Consider the following 17257-nt stretch of genomic DNA (forward strand, 5'->3'; position numbering starts at 1 on the left):
ACGGGCTTTTTAAAAAGGAGATGGGGTATACTGTACTGTGTTGCAATGCAGACAGAAGTGAAAGACTTCCTTCCCCAGTCATTGGAAAGTTCGATAAGCCACGATGGTTTAAGGGCGTCGCGTAGTTTCCATGCAAGTATAAGGCATCTAAGAATGGTGGAAACAGTACAGCAGAGTACCGGGCAAGTTGGCCATGCGTTTAGGGGCGCGCAGCTGTGAGTTTGCTTCCGGGAGATAGTGGGTTCGAGTCCCACTGTCGGCAGCCCTGAAGATGGTTTTCTGTGGTTTCCTACTTTCACACGAGGCAAATGATGGGGCTGTTCCTTAATTAATGCCACGGTTGCCTCCTCCCCATTCCTAGGCCTTTCCTATCCCATTGTCGCCATACGACCTACCTGTGTCAGTGCGACGTAAAACACATTGTAAAAATAAAAAATAAAAAAAACCAGTACAGTAATCCAAAAAATAAAGCACTTACTCAGGGGAAACAGAATAGTTTGCACTCGTCTTTGAATTGTGTTGTTTTTCTCTCGTGTAAGATTATGTTTGTCAGTGATTTATCCAAGTGCATTATTTGAATAATGTAAATTCACCTTGTTGGAGATATTTTGGAAATCGTTCTTTCCATAGTATTTGAGAGCTGTGAATCAAGGTGATCATATGCGTTAATATGTCTTAGAATATTTTATGATGCAGCAAGGGTTGGCATTTCTGAGCTACGAGTTGGCGGTTGTTAATTCGAAGTTCGATTTTTTATCCCAATGACTTCGAATCAACAAGGTTTTACCGTATCGCAAAACTAACATCTGAGTTCGCCAGTGTGTCTGTTTCAAGTGTTTACAATGCACAAAAAGAATAATCCACCACCGGTTGCGTTAATATCCGCGTAAAAATGACCCCATGTGAAAATTGTTGTTGACGTGGTGTGTGACATATTTGTAAGTAATTTAGGAGAGGATACTAGTGATGCAAGAGACAACGAATCTTTCGATCTATAAGGAATCGCGCTTATTGCAATTTGGGAGTAATGCAATACCTAGGTCTGCTTGCTCATTTTCATGGCAAATATATTTTATAGCAGTGATGATGTGTTTTTATCATCCCAAATATATTCAAGCAAAGCAACCATATCCGTAAATTTACATGTTCATATTTATATAAAGACCCTGTGAACGTCGTGGAGTGATATGAAATGTTTGTTTATGCCTACGTTACTCCTTCAATGGAAGGAATTTTAGTTCATTTCATTTTTTTCCAAAACGAGTCTCCCTAAATTAGGGTGCGTGGATTATTCGGCGGCACGGATTATTCGCGTAAATACGGTATTCTTTACCATTGTTTGTCAGCTGATGAAGGCTTGAAACAAGCCGAAACTTTTACTGACCACTTGCAACTCGTCACAAGTATTGATTAGGTTGACCTTTATGAACAAAGTGAGGATGAATGATGATGCTTGTTGTTTAAAGGGCTGGGCTTAGTGGCTCAGATGGTTGAGGCGCTGGATTTCTGACTCCAACTTGGCAGGTTCAATCCTGTCTCAGTCCAATGGTATTTGAAAATACTCAAATACGTCGAATACTGGCACTTAAAATAACTCCTGTGGGACAAAATTCCGGCACCTCTGCATCTCCAGAAATCGTAAAAAGAGTTAGTGCAACATAAATCAAAATATATTAATTAATTATTGTCGTTTAAAGGGGCCTAACATCGGCCCCAATTACCGAAGTCATTTGTAAACATAGTACAGTATTGTCACGCACAGTGTTGAATTTAGAGTTCACTGTTTGTGCATAATAAAAAGAAAATATTCTGTGAGTGACCTAAACTTACATTAATCCTGTGTAGAACAGGGAGTCAGAGGAAAGTTTATCATGTGAGTAGTATATTGTGTTTATTTCCCCCTTGTCCTCCCGCACCCTCATTTGTCACTCCATAGGTCACATTCTGACATACCCTGGCTATGCTGTAATTCTGAGGCAAAGGATGTCCCCCAACAACTGTGATATATTGGGCTTCTACTGTATGAACAAAAACTTTGATCTCTTTGCGCCAGCAACCATGGTTTAGAATAAGAAATTTCACGTTTTGCCTATCTCTAGTCATGAGCCATTGAAATGGTATGTACTGTATATATCATTAAGGACAGCTTTAAGCCAAATATCAAACGAATCTGTGACTGTAGGGAACTAATATTTACCAAAAAAGAAGTCGACAATTTTGGCCTTTCTTGGTATACCACCTCCTCTTAGAAGGCTTCTTGTTGCTGGGTATCTTTTGAATAAGTTATTGTGATAATTCATTTCATATTTGAAGCTTCTCTTTTTTTTTTATTTCCCTTTTCATTTAATCATGTGTGTTGTGAGGTCTCTACCCTGTGGGTAGCAAATAGTACATCTTTAAATGAAATATCAAAAGTTTATAAATAATTTTTGGTTTTGACATACTTGTAGAATTCAACATTATTTTAAATTATATAATTCTAGATTGTATGTGATTACTGCCTTAGACGTAATCATGTAAATCATGTCTTTTTTTTTCTCTGGTATGATTTTGAAACTCATGTGTAATACAATACCTTTTTTATTCTCTCTCCTTGTTATGGTATTAATATCTCTGTAATGGGGATAACCCTGTTGATTTTTTATTTTCTCAGAACTGTGTGATGAAGTATTTATTTTATAACATTTCTTCACTTTTTCCCCTATCTCATAATTATTTTACATCAAACTATTGATTAGAAATTTAAGATTCGTCAGCTCAGTTCTTCCATTTACTTTTAATCATCATCATTATTGTCAAACACATCTTTATTTAGAAACATCTTTCTGCTGTGGTCTCTGAAGTTGGTCCTGTGAGAAGAAAGAGTTTTCTTCTTCTGAACAATTCCTCCAAAATCTGAAAATTTTAATTTTCAAATACAATAGACATTACATGAAAAACTAGCACTATCCATGGCTCCGCCCACAATGAAGTCTGAATTAGAAATTGGATTACCAAGTGAACTGGCCGTGCAGTTAGGGTCGCGCAGTTGTGAGCTTGCATTCGGGGATAGTGTGTTTGAACCCTACTGTCAGCAGCCCTGAAGAGAGGTTTCCATGGTTTGCCGTTTTTACGCTAGGCAAATGCTGGAGCTGTTCCTTAAATAAGAACACGGCCGCTTCCTTCCCACTCCTAGCCTTTTTCTATCCCATTGTTGCCACAAGACCTATCTGTGTCGGTGTAACATACAGCAAAACCGGGCGAGTTGGCCGTGCATGTAGAGGCGCGCGGCTGTGAGCTTGCATCCGGGAGATCGTGGGTTCGAGCCCCACTGTCGGCAGCCCTGAAAATGGTTTTCCATGGTTTCCCATTTTTACACCAGGCAAATGCTGGGGCTGTACCTTAATTAAGGCCACGGCCACTTCCTTCCAACTCTTAGGCCTTTCCTATTCCATCGTTGCCATAAGACCTATCTGTGCCGGTGCGACGTAAAGCAAATTGCCCTTGGTCAAACGCATATATATATCGTGTGCCCTCCCCAGTCTACACACGGACAGCACGCTCACTGATACTACATGCACCGTGCGTGTGTCTGACTAGTAGTCATTCCTCATCAGGTGACGTTGCTGTTTCTAAATAAAGATTAAATGACAACATTAAAAACAAAATACTTATGAGAAAATTTATAAATTCATTTTACAATTGAAAGCGGTTGTCAAGGAAACACTTGTACAATAGTCCATAGAGAATATGTCCTGATGAATATTATTTTCTTAAAAAGTTCATGTTAAAGATTTTAAAAAAAATTTAAGCCAATTTATAATTAAAAATTTATAAATATTTTTATTAATTGTCGAAATGAAGAAATCTAGGTTTCATAGTGTGGCTCCTATTATTATTGGAGGTGATATCATTAATTCCTAGTTGTCAATTCTCTTTAATCCTGCTTTCCTCTGGAACAGCATCTCTTGTCTTTTTTACAGTCTTGTGTCTGGTGTAGTAGTGATGTGTTCTTTCTTGTTCACGTACTTGAGGAGGTGGAAAAGCGGGGGATGTTGGTGTGTCATTAACTTGCCTGTTGTAAAAAAGACCAAAGATACTGTTCCAGAGGAAAGCAGGATTAACAATAATTGAAAGAATGATGATATCATCTCCAATAGTAATAGGAGCCACATTATAAAATCTAGATTTCTTCATTTTGACAATTACTAAAAAATGTATAATTTGTAATTATAAATTGGCTTTAAAAATTTTAAAATCTTTAACCTGAACTTTTTAAGAAAAGAATATTCATCAGGACATATTCTCTATGGACTATTGTACAAGTGTTTCCTTGACAATGCTTTCAATTGTAAAGAGAATTTATATATTTTCTCATGAGTATTTTGTTTTTAATGTTGTCATTTAATCTTCTTATGCTGTTTTTTCACTTTCTCTCAAAGCATTGATACTTTGTCAATATATGAATTTTTCATCTAAACAGTGTTATGTGGCTGAAGATGATAATAATATACAAAACATGTACCACTTTTAACCAATAAGTTGCCTGTAGCAACTAATGTATCAACAAGGTGGAAAATAAAAAATACTTAGTTGTGAATCTTGGATGGGTTTATATCAATAGTAGGTAGGTGGTCATAATGTTCTGGCTGAGAAGTGTTACATGTAATCCACAATGTACTGAATTTTAATAATGCCTGTGTAATGTTTTACTTCATAAGAACACTGTCATGGGTTGCTGATTTATTCTTATAAAATAATCATCCTCTGCTATAACATCGTCAAAACATCACCATGACTACTATACTATTACTTTCATGGAGTCCATATTAAGCAGATAGCAAAGAGTATGTTAACGTCCATGGAGGCTCAAACTCCTTAGCTGTGTAGCAAACAGGTACTGTCAATTAGATAATTCTCCACACTCCCCACCTTGAGCCGTATCACGGTTGCTCAACTCCAGTTGATGTACCAGTTGAATGGGTCTTCGAAACACACTCTCTTTGTCAGTCAGCTCACAGTACCTGATCTTCCCATCTCGTCCTATGATGAGTTTGGAGATTCTAGCTAGCTTCCAAATTTGCCTTGGTAGTTTATCGTCGCTTAGCAGCGCCAGATCTCCTTGTTGAAGAAGTGGACGATTCTGGTTCCGTTGCTGAACTCATGGAAATGATTTAGATCCAATAGATACTCGTTCCTCCACTGCTTCCAAAATGTGTTCAGTGCAGACTGTTTTTCTATCCACATCTGATTCATTTCTTCTTTTGTTTTGTTACTGTCCTCAACATTGGTCTTTCTGTCTGGTAGCCTTGTTGTGTTATCACCAATAAGAAAATGTGCTGGTGTTAGCGCACAATGCTGAGGATCGTTTTCCACATACGTCAAGGGTCTACTGTTGATTGTTGCTTCAATTTCGACAAGAACTGTGTAAATTTCTTCATCATCGAACCGCCTGCTTCCTAAGGCTTTCTTCAAACAGCTTTTCACTGTTTGTACCATTCTCTCCCAGAATCCTTCGAACCCCACTGTTGACTGCCCTGAAGATGGTTTCTTCCTTCTCCTAGCCCTTCCCTATCCCATTGTCGCCATAAGACCTAGCTGTGTCAGTGCGATGTAAAGCAAATTGAAAAAAAAAAATGGCTGTTTTCTCATATCCCTTAGCATATCTGCGCATTACAGGGAAAGATGACAGCTGCAGATCCTGTTTATCTCTACTATTCATATAATTATTTTTATTTATGATTACATTTGGTTTTGAGATGGTGATGTTGGTTTTTATATCTCATTACCTAGCGGATAGAACAGTGACACCATTCCTGTCCATCCATTTTAGTTCTGTCATTTTGTGTGAATACACTACCACTATCTCCCCATTCTCCATTTTGCCTGACCTGAACTCATGTGGCATATTTTTTCTATTGACACACACTGTTCCTATTGCATTTGTTTCATGGAAGACAAACTTATGGACAGGGAGGTTGAGGTATAACAATTATTAACATAAACTGTGTGCCCTTTCTCAAGATATAGTTCCATAAGTTCCTGACTATAGCCTCACTCAACATCATTCCAGTCACTTCTTGGGCTGGTTTATTCTGTGTATAAATAGAAAATCCCTGGCAATATCTGCTGTCATACAAACTTAACACATTTTTATGCAAATTGGACTCTTTTATGTGGATTGAATTTGGATTACATTTTACTAGAATTGCTTCTACTGCTGTATCTTGCTCTGGATAGTAAACTTCTTTGAAGTTTTGTTTCAAATGGTTTGCAACGGGTTAAGTTTTTTTGAGCCTTTTATTTTCTATGAGGGTTTCATTGTTCGTGAAATGTAGTAATTAAAAAGGATTATAAATCTTTTAAGAGGCATGCCTGAAGAAAAAATAAGAATTGTGCATATGCTTCTGAATGGGCCAATAGGATTGTAATGAGGGTTTCGTACTTGAGCCATGAGAATGCATAAAACAAATTAACCTTTGATTTTATCTGGTGTTGAGGGAAGTCGGGAAATTTTGTGAAAAACTGATCGGCAAAACTGTTTGTTTCAGTAGAGCTGTGGACCCTGTGTTGAAAGGTATCTAGAGGGAGGTTCATGTTTATGAAAGGATTTATTCTAGGAGTTTTTGAAAAACCATATTTAGATGGTTTATCATGTGTTTTACTCCATTCCCAGCTGTCTTACTTTGCCTCCTTTGTCTTTTTTGGTGGCAGGCTAGGCTTCCAATCATCACTGTCATATTCAAACTTGCCCTCACGTTCACCCAAACGTTTTGTTATACTGCTGTCACTTTCACCCCTTAGTAAATAAAATTGTATCACTTTCTGAACTATGCTACTGCCCAATTGACTCACGGTTCTGTTGTATATGCTGAGCTTCATTCCTCGTAATACAAGGTTTACAAGGGCGGTCATTTCTGCTTACTATAATAATAATAATAATAATAATAATAATGGCGTGTGGCCTCCGAAGAGCCTTGGTGCAGGTCTTTCGAGTTGACGCCATATAGGCGACCTGCGTTTCTATGAGGATGGGGCTCTACTGATGATGAATTCTAATGATGAAGATGGCACACATTCCATCCCCCGAGCTATTGGAATTAACCAATGAGAATGGGAATTGAAACCGGCACCCTCTGGACCAAAGGCCAGCAAACTAACCATTTAGCCATGGAACTGGATTTCTGATTATCAAGCAGAAAGTCACCCTACTTTGAGAACGAACGAATTCCTTCTCCAGGATGTAATCTGAAATGTTTATTTCAACATCAAGAGAGAGAGCAGATTCTCAGCTTTCAAACTGTATACTGCATATCATAACCATCTATAAACTGAAGGCTTGAACTAGTTTTGGCAAGCTACTCTGTAGTAGACCATCAGCTGAATGTCTGCGTATAAATAGTCACTGCTTGGGCAACTGCCTTTCAGGCAGCTATGTACGCCATTGAGTTAAGGATCCCTAAACATACATTTTTGGTTTGAGACATATTTACTTTAATTGCTTTCCACCTTATTAAAGTTTCTCACAGAGTAAAAAAGCATAATGATTAATGGACTTGCACCACTAACCGAAAAGGTTTTTTACCCTAATCCACTCAGCTTTACCATGCATGATATATGACCCCTTCCATGCCACATGCTCCTTTAACACGTATAAGCATGATTACAGTATATGGCAGACTGTTTAGGGTTATAAAGAAACTGCATATGGATATTTTTGTAGAGAATGTAATACTCAATCCTGTATGTATGCCGCTTTCTTGATTCATTGAACAGTTTATCCAATATTTTGTTCTCTTGCCGCTCCCCCCCCCCCCCCCCCCCTCCTTTCTTTTTCTTCAGGTGAAGCCTGCTTCAAAAAGATGGAAGAACATTTTCCTGGAAGAATAAAATGTGTAAGGAAATTTTTGTAGGAGTTTTTTAAATGACTAACTCTTCAGGCTGTGTACTCACTTTCGGGGGTCCTATCTGATTTGCTAGCATAATTATGTCCCTTTCAGACCGTGTATGCACAATTGTGCGGGTTTGCATTTTATTTATGTCTGAGCTTATTTGACGTTTTCTTGGCGCTAGACCGCTAGCGCCTGACCACCAGGAAGCAGGAAGAAGAGTTTAAAAATACAGTTCATCGGCAAGATGGCAGGAAGCAGTAATGCCTAAAATAAGTATTTATTTATTGCATTCATATTAATCTAGAAGCTCTACTGAATATCAGAATATAATCAATTAAGTGTGTAAATTATTTAGCGAATGAAAATTGTGAACTTACAACATCGTACTTAATACCATGAGGTTTTGTTGATACGCACATGTGTGTGGTCTAGATTTCCCTACAGGCAATGCATGCAAGAGTGCTGGGTGCTGCCACCAAAAGGACTGTGAAAGCAGAACTCGTACTCAGCGTGAGAAATGTAATGTATAAGATTTAAATTGTTTAAAATACATTGTTCCACACTGTAAAATAGAACATTTGATCATATACATGTGTATATTCACATGTATTGAGCTGATTTTTTAAATTTTTTGTAAGTAGTGAATTAAGTCCTGACACGCACAATTGTGTGGGGTTTGTTATTTAGCTGAAAGTTCTCATTTTGTAAAATAAACTGTAAAAACATGTATTTGAGAGCATTTTAGTAAGTTTTTGACGTACAAACAAAAATTCACACCTCCAGTTTTCTTTCAGATCCAATGACAAGGTGCTGCTGCCAAAAGGGCAGTAAAAGCAAAACTCGTCCTCGGTGTAGAAAATGTAATATTTGCTTGTGTTTTAACGAAGATTTAATTGTTTTAAATTATTCCCCACTGTTTGTGGGTTACTGTAGTCACGTCCTAGTTTGTGAACCATGGGCAACGGCTGAGTGGCCTAGTAAGTGGTCCTGAGAGTCAGGATACCAGTTCCTATGGAATGGGAGTGGGCATCTCGGACATATTCTGAGTCATGGCACTCCTTGTGCTCAGACGGCAAGGACTATACAATTCACCGGTGGTCCATAACCCATTAGAGGAGAGATCCTCACTTGGACTATGTGCTAGTAGGGTAGCATCCTGCTTAATGAATTTACCAAGCTCAGAACATTTTAAGCAAGCCTCGGACCTATGGGAGTAATGGACCCCCACTCCCATTTGACAGGCGAGGGACTCCTTGGAAACAACTTGGCGAACGAAATGGAATTCGATGGGGAGCTATCAATATTAATGGGGCTTATGGAAGAAAGAAGGTAGAACTTGCTGAGTCAGCAAAGAGGATGCATCTGGATGTGCTAGGAGTAAGTGATATTCGGGTAAGGGGAGATAATGAGGAAGAGATAGGAGATTATAAAGTGTACTTGATGGGTGTTAGAAAGGGAAGGGCAGAGTCTGGGGTAGGGCTCTTTATCAGGAATACCATTGCACGCAACATAGTGTCTGTTAGGCACGTAAATGAGCGAATGATGTGGGTAGATTTGTCAGTTGGAGGAATTAGGACAAGAATTGTGTCCGTGTATTCACCATGTGAGGGTGCAGATGAGGATGAAGTTGACAAGTTTTATGAAGCATTGAGTGACATCGTGGTCAGGGTCAACAGCAAGGATAGAATAATGCTAATGGGCGATTTCAATGCGAGAGTTGGGAATAGAACTGAAGGATACGAAAGGGTGATTGGTAAATGTGGGGAAGATATAGAAGCTAAAGGGAATGAGAAACGTTTGCTGGACTTCTGTGCTAGTATGTGTTTAGCTGTTACGAATACATTCTTCAAGCACAAGGCTATTCACCGCTACGCATGGGAGGCTAGGGGTACCAGATCCGTAATAGACTATATCTTAACAGACTTTGAATTCAGGAAATCTGTTAGGAATGTACGAGTTTTTCACGGATTTTTCGATGATACAGACCCCCATCTGATCTCTAGTGAACTAAGTATCTCTAGGCCTAGGGTAGAGAAAGTGAAATCTGTCTGCAAACGAATAAGGGTAGAAAATCTCCAGGATGAGGAAATTAGACAGATGTACATGGATATGATTAGTGAGAAGTTTCGAACAGTAGACAGTAACCAGGTTCAGGATATAGAAAGTGAATGGGTGGCATACAGGGATGTTGTAATAGAAACAGCAAGGGAATGCTTAGGAACAACTGTGTGTAAAGATGGGAAAAGGCGAACATCTTGGTGGAATGATGAAGTGAGAGTAGCCTGTAAACGTAAAAAGAAGGCTTACATAAAATCAGCTTCATGGTCCGTATCGCACTTCAATAGATTCACAATTAAGTATTTATTTTCCACCTAGTCGATACAATGATTGCTTAAGGCAATTTTTAATGGTCAAAAGTGGTACATGTTTCGTATATTATCAACATCTTCAGCCACGTAACACTGTTTAGATGAAAAATGTATAAAATTGACAATTTTTCATCTAAACAGTGTTATGTGGCTGAAGATGTTGATAATATACGAAACATGTACCACTTTTGACCATTAAAAATTGCCTTAAGCAATCATTGTATCGACTAGGTGGAAAATAAATACTTAATTGTGAAAAAGAAGGCTTATCGGAAATGGCTCCAAACAAGGGCCGAGGCAGACAGGGATTTATACGTAGATGAAAGAAACAGAGCGAAACAAATAGTTGTTGAATCCAAAAAGAAGACACGGGAAGATTTTGGTAATAACCTGGAAAGGCTAGGTCAAGCAGCAGGGAAACCTTTCTGGACAATAATAAAGAATCCTAGGAAGGGGGGGAAAAAGGAAATGAACAGTAGTTTTGAGTAATTCAGGTGAACTCATAATAGATCCCAGGGAATCACTGGAGAGGTGGAGGGAATATTTTGAACATCTTCTCAATAAAAAAGGAAATCATTCTGGTGGTGTTGCAAACAGCCAAGCTCATGGGGAGGAGGAAAATGATGTTGATGAAATTATGCTTGAGGAAGTGGAAAGGGTGGTAAATAAACTCCATTGTCATAAGGCAACAGGAATAGATGAAATTAGACCTGAAATGGTGAAGTATAGTGGGAAGCCGTAACTGCACCTATCTATAAGCAAGGGAACAGGAAGGATTGTAACATCTATCGAAGTATCTCATTGATTAGTATACCATGCAAGTATTCACTGGCATCTTGGAAGGGAGGGTGCGATCAGTCGTTGAGAGGAAATTGGATGAAAACCAGTGTGGTTTCAGACCACAGAGAGGCTCTCAGGATCAGATTTTTAGTATGCGCCAGGTAATTGAAAAATGCTACGAGAGGAATAGGCAGTTGTGTGTATGTTTCGTAGATCTAGAGAAAGTATATGACAGGGTACCGAGGACAAAGATGTTCGCCATACTGGGGGACTATGGAATTAAAGGTAGATTATTAAAATCAATCAAAGGAATTTATGTTGACAATTGGGCTTCAGTGAGAATTGATGGTAGAATGAGTTCTTGGTTCAGGGTACTTACAGGGGTTAGACAAGGCTGTAATCTTTCACCTTTGCTGTTCATAGTTTACATGGATCAGCTACTGAAAGGTATAAAATGGGAGGGAGGGATTCAGTTAGGTGGAAATGTAGTAAGCAGTTTGGCCTATGCTGACGACTTGGTCTTAATGGCAGACTGTACCGAAAGCCTGCAGTCTAATATCTTGGAACTTGAAAATAGGTGCAATGAGTATGGTATGAAAATTAGCCTCTCGAAGACCAAAATTATGTCAGTAGGTAAGAAATTCAACAGAATTGAATGTCAGATTGGTGATACAAAGCTAGAACTGGTCGATAATTTCAAGTATTTAGGTTGTGTGTTCTCCCAGGATGGTAGTATAATAAGTGAGATTGAATCAAGGTGTAGTATAAAGCCAATGCAGTGAGCTCGCAGTTGCGATCAGTAGTATTCTGTAAGAAAGAAGTCAGGTCCCAGGCGAAACTATCTTTACATCCGTCTGTTTTCAGGCCAACTTTGCTTTACGGGAGCAAAAGCTGGGTGGATTCAGGATATCTTATTCATAAGTTAGAAGTAACAGACATGAAAGTAGCGAGAATGAATGCTGGTACAAACAGGTGGGAACAATGTCAGGAGGGTACTCGGAATGGAAAGATAAAGGCTCATTTAGGAATGAACTCGATGGATAAAGCTGTACGCATAAACCAGCTTCAGTGGTGGGGTCATGTGAGGCGAATGGAGGAGGATAGGTTACCTAGGAGAATAATGGACTCTGCTGTGGAGGGTAAGAGAAGTAGAGGGAGACCAAGACGACTATGGTTAGACTCGATTTCTAATGATTTAAAGATAAGAGGTATAGAACTAAATGAGGCCACAACACTAGTTGCAAATCGAGGATTGTGGCGACATTTAGTAAATTCACAGAGGCTTGCAGACTGAACGCTGAAAGGCATAACAGTCTATAATGATAATGTATGTAAAATAGAACATTTTATCATGTACATATATTCACATGCATTGAGGTTATTTTTCTTTTTTGTAAGTAGTGAATTAAGTCCTGGCATGCACAATTGTGTAGGTGCTTTTTCTCAGATTTTAATTTTTATTTTGCAGAATAAACTAAAAATATATCTATTTAAGAGCATTTTAGCCATTTTTTGTCGTACAAACAAAAATTCACACCGCCAGTTTTCTTTCAGGCCTGAAAGGGATAAATTACCTGCCTGTGATAATCTGGAAGAAATAAGCTTTCTGATTGTGAAAGAATTACCAAATTCAGTGGTTCCTAAGATTAGTTTCCACATACAAACTATCAAACTTTCTCTCTATAATATTAGTTTAGATGCAAGACAGGAATCATCGTAAGGTGATTTAACTTTCACTGTCTGTAGTAGCCACCTACTTGGAAGGAATTTTTTGCACTATTAAAAAAGTCTAAAATATTTGAGGATGTGTTGAATGAAGAACCTTTTTATTAATGAAATAATCCACTGATGATACAAAATATTCTTAGAATGTTCTTTCAGGGTGGTGTAAATTGCCATGAAATGAAATTCAGAAATGTAGCATCAACATAAAGACATTAAAAGCATGTCCAAAAGTTTTCTAATAGCCTTTGCAGGAAATATTTAGGTAAAACTCAACTGTGAAGACCTGACAAAGAAGCATGGCAGCACTCTACACTAACGCTTGTCATTTTTACATATGTAGTTTAACTGCATTTGACGATAATCTCTCTATGTGAGTTATGTTTAATGGAGTAGAGAACAATAAAAACAAGGATAAGTCATAATCGTAATAAACATAGATCAGGAAAGAAACTGTTTCCAAGATATAATCATATTTGCAACTAATAAAATGTCGTCCGTGCCTTATGTTACAGGTACCAGGCTTCACATTGGATAACATGTGAATTGTCGCAACTGCTTCAAATGCCACTACAAATGCAAGGCACACTTGACGTCCAGTGTAGAACGTTGTACTTGGAATGTATAGTATGAACAGCGTTTTAACGGTTGCAAGTGTGATTACATTATATCTCAGAAATGGTTGATATCTGGACGTATGTTTATTAGGACTGTTTTCCGTATTTCATTGTTCTGTAGTTTGTATGTTTAATTTTTGTAACACCCTATGTATGTTGGCTACACTTACCTTCTACATGTCAAATACAATGACATATCCAAATGTTGCCCAGAATTTTGTATTTTAAGATAGTATCCTGAAAGAAACAGGTAGATGAGTTCCTAGAAATTATTGGACCGGGCGAGTTGGCCGGTTAGGGGCGCGGCTGTAAGCTTGCATCCGGGAGATAGTGGATTCGAATTCTACTGCCGGCAGCCCTGAAAATGTTTTTCCGTGGTTTCCCATTTTCACACCAGGCAAATGCTGGGGCTGTACCTTAGTTAAGGCCACGGCTGATTCCTTTCAACTCCTAGGCCTTTCCTATCCCATCGTCGCCATAAGACCTATCTGTGTCGGTGCGACATAAAGCCACTAGAAAAAAAAAATTATTGTTACAAGACACACTCCTCACATGAATATTCTAGGACTCTATCAAGTAATAGAAAAAGCTGCCTCTGTGAATCAGTGGTAGAGTGTCGGCCTCCGGATCCCAAGATAGTGGGTTCAAACCCGGCCGAGGTAGTCGGATTTTTGAAGGGCGGAAAAAAGTCCTTTCGACACTCCATGTCATACGATGTCGGCATATAAAAGAACTCTGGTGACACATTTGGTGTTTACCCGACAAAATTCATTAAATCTCAGCCATAGACGCCGAAGAGAGTTTCGGTTTACTTGGTCTGGCATCTAGTGGGCCTAGAGTAAAACGGAACGTCGAAATTGACGAGCAGACAGCCAGATGGCGTCAAATTGAAATGTCTGCACACGGTAGCTGAGGCCATACGATTTTTATTATTATTAATAATAGAATGAATGGACAAGTGACTAATCAAACCAAATGTTCCTAGTTTATTTCTTTCCATTACTAAAAGTCTATTCTAGTAAAGAATAGCTGCCCCCTCCCCCAATTCTGTTACAGCTGATGCCCTGATGCCTTGGCCTACCAAGCGATCACTGCTCAGTCCTTAGCAACATACTTGTATACTTTGTTGTTGTTGTTGTTAGTCGTTTAGTCGCTTTCGACTCTCCGTGACCCCATAGACCAAAGTGCGCCATTTCTTCCTGTCGTATACAATTTTCCGAAGTCTTTCTAAATTGAGAGCCGTGGCTTCCTTGATGTCATCAATCCACCTCATCCGTTGTCGCCCTCTTCTCCTGTTACCATCAGTCTTCCCCAGCATTAAGGTCTTTTCCAGTGAATCATGTTTTCTCATGATATGACCGAAGTACTTTAGTTTTTGCCTGAGTATTTGACCTTCCAGTGAACAGCCTGGGTTGATTTCCTGTAATATGGACTTATTAGATCTCTTCGCAGTCCACGGAACTCTAAGGAGTTTTCTCCAACACCATAGTTCAAATGCATCTATTCTTCGGCGCTCAGCCTTTCTTACTGTCCAGGTTTCGCTTCCGTACATTGCTACTGGGAAGACCATAGCCTTCACTATACGAATCTTCGTTCTTAAAGTTACGTCTCTACTCTTGAAAACGTTATCAAGGTTGGCCATTGCCTTCCTCCCAAGGAGCAAGCGTCTCTTAATTTCATGGCTGCAATCGCCATCAGCAGTTATTTTGGAGCCCAAGTAGATGAAACTAGGAACAACCTCCATTGTTTCACCATTTATATGCCAGGAGGTGATAGGTTTAGTTGCCATGATCTTTGTTTTCTTGACATTCAACCTTAGTCCAGCTTTTGCACTTTCTTCTTTCACCTTCATTAGTAGATACTTAAGTTGTTCTTCACTTTCTGCCAACAGGGTGGTGTCATCAGCATATCTAAGGTTATTTATATGTATCCCACCAATTTTAGCTCCAGTTTCTGTTTCATCTAATTTGGCATTCCTCATCACATACTCTGCATATAAGTTGAATAAGTAAGGTGACAATATGCAGCCTTGACGTACACCTTTCTCAATCTTGACCCATTCAGTTGTTCCATATAGGGTTCTCACCGTAGCTTCCTGATCAGAGTAGAGATTTCTCATAAGGCAAATAAGATGATCTGGTACTCCCATAGTCTTGAGTACTTGCCACAATTTATTGTGGTCGACACAGTCAAAGGCTTGAGCATAGTCAATAAAGCATAAGTATAGGTCTTTCTGAAATTCTCTTGCTTTCTCCATAATCCAGCGAATATTAGCAATTTGATCTCTGGTTCCTCTGCCTTTGCGGAAACCGGCTTGTTCTTCAGGTAGTTCTCGATCTACATACTGCCGAAGCCTATTTTGCAGGATCTTGAGCATAACCTTACTAGCATGCGATATAAGTGCGATTGTTCGGTAGTTTGAACATTCTTTAGCGCTGCCCTTCTTTGGAATTGGGATGAACACTGAGTTTTTCCAATCTTTTGGCCACTGCTGGGTTTTCCATATTTGCTGACATATTGAATGTAGCACTTTACATATCAGTAAAATTCCAGCCCTCTTAACATCTCCTACTTCACATATTTTTTAAACACAAGATGTAAGATAAAAAGGTAAAAGTTGTAAATTTAGCAAGAATGAAATAAATTAGTATTCTTTTTTTTTTGCTACGGGCTTTACGTCGCACCGACACAGATAGGTCTTATGGCGACGATGGGATAGGGAAGGCCTAGGAGTTGGAAGGAAGCGGCCGTGGCCTTAAATAAGGTACAGCCCCAGCATTTGCCTGGGGTGAAAATGGGAAACCACGGAAAACCATTTTCAGGGCTGCCGATAGTGGGATTCGAACCTACTATCTCCCGGATGCAAGCTCACAGCCGCGCGCCTCTACACGCACGGCCAACTCGCCCGGTAATTAGTATTCTTGAGTTTGAGACTTGTTAATTCAGTGAAGTGTATTCTCCTGCTTGTCTGATGACTAAAGGCCCATTCACAATGAAGATTGAATAAACATGACGTTAACACAGAAGTTTGCAGTCTGGTTATCTCGTCACAATCAGCCAGTTCTGTCAATAACTGATGTGGCCTCTTGAAGTCTGAAACTTAGGTAAGTATTTAGGATTTGCCTCCACTTCCAGCAATCTTGAGGGATGTTTTGCTAATTAACTCCGGTGATTTTGCAGATGTCTTTGCCCCAGCGATCCGGTAGCCTTCCTCGCAGTCTCAGTTTATCTCTTGGGCTCCATTCGAAAACAACGTTGGTCCATCAGTCATCCCTTCTTCAGTCCACATGTCCTGCCCATTGCCACTTCAAGGTTGATATTCTCGTTATGATGTCAACGACATTTGTGACTGCTCTTTTGTCATGGGCCCTCTATCTCTTCTGGTAAACCCACAGGCATAGGTCATGACAGGGAGAATGCATTGGTCATGAACTTGCTTCTTTAGGTTTAGTGACATGTTGGATTTGAAGATGGTTGATTATCGTCCAAATGACTGCCATCCTAATTTGATTCTTCGGAAAATTTCATGACTTATACCTCCTTTCGTGTTGATTCGTTGGCCAAGGTAGATGTATTCACCAACATTTTCAATAGTTATTCCCTCTGTCACTACGTTTTATGAAGTTGCCCACTTGTTATGCATGACCTTTGTCTTGGACAGATTAATCTTGAGGCCTACTTGCTGACAAACTAGTACACACTCCCTCCATGCCCCACGCCTCCATTACCGCACCAATACAACACCAGGAGTAGAAATGTTAATAAGATAGGTGCTGCCGGAACAGACAGGTTCACCTAGTATGAATTGAACAAGCAAGTCATTTTACAGTTATGAGGTGTTAATTTAATACATTTTGTCAAAGTGCGTGCTCTAAATTGTTAATTAAAATAATTTATT

At 39.2% G+C, this 17257-nt stretch overlaps 1 protein-coding gene across 1 annotated transcript in view; it reads right to left on the reverse strand.

The window, feature by feature from the left end:
- The window catches only part of LOC136883465 (leucine-rich repeat-containing protein 58), a 103070-nt gene that overhangs the window by 15448 nt on the left and 70365 nt on the right, over positions 1–17257 (reverse strand). The window lies entirely within an intron of this gene.

This window comes from Anabrus simplex, chromosome 11 (assembly GCF_040414725.1).
Source record: "Anabrus simplex isolate iqAnaSimp1 chromosome 11, ASM4041472v1, whole genome shotgun sequence".
Lineage (NCBI taxonomy): Eukaryota > Metazoa > Arthropoda > Insecta > Orthoptera > Tettigoniidae > Anabrus > Anabrus simplex.